The sequence below is a fragment of the Lemur catta genome, chromosome 3 (assembly GCF_020740605.2).
Source record: "Lemur catta isolate mLemCat1 chromosome 3, mLemCat1.pri, whole genome shotgun sequence".
Lineage (NCBI taxonomy): Eukaryota > Metazoa > Chordata > Mammalia > Primates > Lemuridae > Lemur > Lemur catta.
This window is the reverse complement of record NC_059130.1, coordinates 43,664,512-43,669,858: the sequence shown is the minus strand read 5'-3', so window position 1 is coordinate 43,669,858 and position 5,347 is coordinate 43,664,512.

Sequence of the window (5,347 nt, the reverse complement as noted above, 5' to 3'; positions counted from 1 at the left end):
GGACTCTTTGCAAAGGGTTAAATTCGAGGAAATGGCAAAAAATTAGGTGGGAATTAAGTCTAGGAAGAATGCTAGGATATGGTAGACTATGAGAATGAACATACTATTCTAAGGAATTTTAATTTCCTTCTGCTAATGAGAACTAATTCTAGAGGTAAATGCTGCTGTTCCAGGTCTCTATATTGGGAGGTGATGAATAGAAGTATGAAGGAGTAAGAACCAGCCCAGCTGTTGCATAGGCTCTCATTTACTTAATTACCTTGATTAACGTCCTACAACATACTCCTCTCCCCACACATGCCACCTCTGACTTTGTCTGATGCAGTGATTAGAAGCTCGTCCTGTATAATTAGATGACCTGGATTCAAAACCCTCCTTCTGTGTGATTTTCAGCATTTTACTCAGTTCTTCTATGTATCAACTTTCTCAATAACAAGATTTACTGTCTCATAAGGTTGTGGTAACAATCAAGCAAGTTAATTCAGGTAAAACTTAGACAATGCCTGGTAAATAATAAGTAATACAAAAATGATAGAGATTACGGAGCCTCTCACAGCCTCCACTGATAAGAATGCCTCCTGTCTCTGCTCCAGGCTTCTCCCATCTGTTCTGAGCCATGGATCCTACTCTGGTTTGCGAAGATGATCTCATGCAAATTCTATCTTTCAGAAATTTTCCTCAAAATCTATTCTACAGATGGGCAAAGACTGCTTAGATATGATGCCAAAAGTACAAACAAAAGAAAAAATAGATAAATTATATTTTATCAAAATTAAAACTTTTGTGCTTCAAAGCACATCATCAAGAAAGTTAAAAGATAAACCCCAGAAGGAGAAAAAATAATTTCAAATATTGTATCTGATAAAGGACTTATATCTAGAATATATAAAGAACTCTCACAACTCAACAATTAGAAGACAAAATGGGCACAGAATCTGAATAGTCATTCCCAAAGAAGATATACAAATGGCCAACAGGTGTATTAGAAGATGCTCAACATCATTAACCATTAGGAAAATGCAAATCAAGACCACTATGCAATACCACTTCACATCCACTGGGATGACTATAACAAAAAAGGCAGATAATAACAAACGTTGGAGATGTTACGGAGAAATTAGAATTCTCATATATTGTTGCTGGGAATGTAAAATATTACAGCTGCTTTGGAAACAGCTTGGCAGTTCCTCAAAACGCTAAACATAGAGTTACCATATGACCCAGCAATTTCACTCCTAGATATTTATCCAGGAGAAATGAAAACCCATGTCCATACTAACACCTAAACATGAATATAGATAGCAGCATTATTCATGATAGCCAAAAAGTAGAAACAACCCCAAATGTCTATCAACTGACAGATGGATAAATAAAATATGATATCCATACAATGAAATATTATTCAACAATAAAAAGAAACAAAACACTGATATAGATAGATAGATAGATGATAGATAGATAGATAGATAGATAGATAGATAGATGATAGATAGATGATAGATAGATAGATGCTACAATATGGATGAACCTTGAAAATGTTATGCTAAATAAAAGAAGTCAGTCACCAAAAAACCATATGTTTAAATGAAAGTTCAGAATAGGCAGATCTATAAAAATGGAAAGTAAATTAGTGGTTGCATAGGGCTGAGGGTAGGGAAAGATTGAAGGGAAGTGGGGAGTAATAGCTAATACACACAGGAATCTTTGTGGGGCTGGTGAAAATTTTCTAAAATTTATTGTGGTGATGGTTGCACAACTCTGTGACTATACTAAAAATCACTGAATTTCATACTTCAAATAGGTACATTTTATAGTATATGAATTATGTCTCAATAAAACTACTTTTTAAAAATCCAGTCCATGTAACATTTCACTTTCTCAGTGCTATCATGGATTTATTCCTTTTGTGTGACTTTCTTACCATTTTGATGAGAGTTTGGAAAGGGTAGTAAACGTGCTTTCTCAGTTAACTCTCTTGATTAAGACGCCCCGGAGGGATTATTTTTAAAAAGAACTGCCCCAGAAAATATCAGGCACATAGAAGTGATGGAACTATATACATCATACAGGAGCTAGAAATGAGTTCATCCAAACAGAAAAACTCGAGTCATGATGAAGGGATTTATGGAGACCAGCGTGGATTTTCATTTGTCTAAGTTCTAACGCAACTTAATCAGAGAACTTGTCTTCATGGCTCTGCGTTCCTCAGACAGTGTGACACAGTCTTAAGAAGTTTTCTGTTGAAATGTGTAACAGAAAGTTAAAAAAAGAGCAGGGAGATACCAGGGCTGATGTGTACTCTGTTCTCAGGGAAGTATCCATCCACAGTTAAAGGAGCTTGGACTCTTCCAAGAATGGGTCAGGGGGTGACTATAGGACCCCTAACCATGTGAATAGGTGAAGAGGATCAACAGCCTCATAGTAACCAGGGTACTTTCAAATTCAATCCAAAGTCTTCTCAGCATCTTTGCACCTATCTTAAAACTATAACTGATAGTATTCCATGATGTGCACATTAAAAAATTGTTTTAATTGATGATAGGATTTCAGATCTCAGACCCAAAACTCTTGCAGTTAGTGACATTACTCCACTCTCACATGCTGCCTCAATCTGTTTATTATCTGCTAACAAGTGGTGATCCAACCTCTATTTGAGCACTTACAACAGTTCACTACCTTACAAAACACCTTGCTCTATATTTGTACAGCATTGTTGGCTAAAAAGTTCTTCCTTATATTGAGGAAAATTCAGTTTTTCTGTAACATTCACATATGTGGTCCTAAATAGACTTTTTTTTGTTTCCAAAACAGCCTTGTATGACCTTTTCCATATAGTATCCTTCTTGAAGGCAATTATTATGCACTTTTCAACATGTATCCTCTAGGCTAAACATCAAAAGTCTCTTCAGTGGCTCTTTATGTGACAAGGTTTTAAGAAGCTCATTGCCATGTTGGTTATTCTTAAACTCTCTGATAGTCAAGCCAACCTTGTTTTCACATCCATAAAATAGAGATGGGTAGTATTGTCTATGGTCCTGAACTAGTAAAATGAATTTATGTATGTGAAAGTATTTTTACAGTTTAACACACTTTGTAAAATTAAATGCAATTAAAATGTATCTGCTTCCTAGAAGACAATTTGGCAAAGCATATTAGAAACTTGCAACTCAAAAGGTGGTCTAAGGACACACCTGGCATTTCTTGGAAGTTTGTTAGAAATAAAGTATCTCAGGTCCACCCCATATCTATGAAGTCTCCACCTGCACTTTAACAAGATCTCCAAGTGTTTCGTATGCCCGTTAGAGTTCGAGGAGCACTGTAGACTTAAAAATGTGCAAATACTTTCTCTCAGCAATTCCTGCTTTAGATATTTACTCTGAGAAAATTATTAGCTAAGCATGGAAGAAATTTACATAAAGTACACAGCATTTTTATAGTAGCAAAATCTTTGCAAGAACTTAAAGGTTTACTAATGGAAAATAGGCCAGGTGTTTTATGGTTCATTTGTGCATGTACTCAGGTATGCCAAGGACCAACAAGCTTAGGAAACCATCAACTACATGAAATTCTTTTGGGAAGCTTGTTGGTCCTCGGCGTACACCTAGGTACCATTTGCCAGCCAGGGCTAACTCTGTAAAGCAAGCTTCTCAGCTAGTACTGGTGCCAAAAAGATGTCTGCTCCTCATCTGATGGATGCTGCTGTGGACATAGATGTGTTAGACATAACACATGTTTGGGACAAGAGGGCATTAATACTTCCACATAGGTTATCTCTGGGGGAGAACCAGGCCACCTGCCTCTGTCATTTCCCATCGATTCAGTTAAAAAATTTGCTAGCATATCTAGGTATCTTGCTTTCTCTATATGATGGTCAGGTATAGTTATTTCCAACAGGCTCCCACTGATATCATAACTAATTAGAGAAGAGATAGTGAAGATATAGTTGGATAATTTTTCACAGGCTATTTGCAAAATTTGTGACCCAACTGTCAACACAGTAGCTTGCTTGTTTTTTCTTTTTAACTGAGAAATGTTAAAAAGCTCTTTTGTTCCTTAGTCATTGATCATCACTTTTTTTGTGGTTACTCTTGTCATAGAGTTGCTCTATTTATTAAACAGAGAAAGCCTTTTATCACCACCAAATTCAGTTTGAGAAATTTCAGGGAAAATGATGTTTCCTGAACACCTTATTTAACATCATAAAACAACCCTTCACTCCTACACTCCAGAGCTCCCTTCCCTGCTTCCTTTTTCTGCATACCTCTCATTATTTTATTTGATTCATTGATTATCTGGCTCCCTCCACGATAAAGCAAGCTCCACAAGGGCAGAGAGTTTTGTCTTTTGTTCATTACCTAGAAAGTTGCAGGACTTAGAAAGTCCTAGTCTGGCACCTAGGAAGTTTTCAATAAATATTTGTTGAACAAATGTATATAAAACATCTCAGGGTCTTTAGAGCCACTGGCCCTGTTGGGTTGGGGAATGGAGTCCTTCACCTCCATCATTTAGATTATGTCTAAGGTATACAAGGGCTTTATAGTCTCCTAATTTAGTCTTCTAATAAATGTTAATGCTAATAACTGAGATTGTAAGCAAAGGTAAGTTATCCAGTTCTATATCAAACCAAAAATAAGGCAGTGGATAGGAAGATCTTAGAAGTTCCACTAGGGTCATCCAAGCCAGTATACGTACAAGCAGAAAAATCAAGATAAGATATAAGCCTGGGCAGGATAAGCAATCTAGGAACAGGTAACCACAGGACGCTGGAACCCAGAAATCACCAAGTCTGAGACAGCCAGGCCAGAACACAATCTGCCTTGTTCATCCAGGCACAGTGCTAAGCCAGAAATAGTGCCTGCCACGTAGAAATGAATATTTGTTAGACGGATGACTAAACCATCTACTAAGTGAAGTCCATGCAACCTTGAAAAATGATGCTATGCATACAAAGGTATTTATATACTGGAAAGTGAAAAATCAAGTTGGCAATTATATTTACACTACGATTCCATTTTTGTTTGTGTATGTGTATATATATATCAGTTAGGTGAAAGGATATACAAAAAAATATCAACAGTAGTTATTTCTGGGTGGTGAGATTAGCGGTAATCTTCACTTCTTTTTATTTATGTGTATTTGCTCATTTGTTAATGAACATTTATTACATCATTATAAAAAGGGTTTTTAAACTATCTGTGTGCTGTATGAATCTGTTGTTACTATAGACATTCCATTGTTACTCTTGACCTCAGAGCATGGGTCTCTTTCTTTATTTTAGGATTCCTGGCAGTCTTTGGCGTTCCAGCTGGCATAATGCTAAAGGAGTGAGAAGCTCCTCCCAATCTCG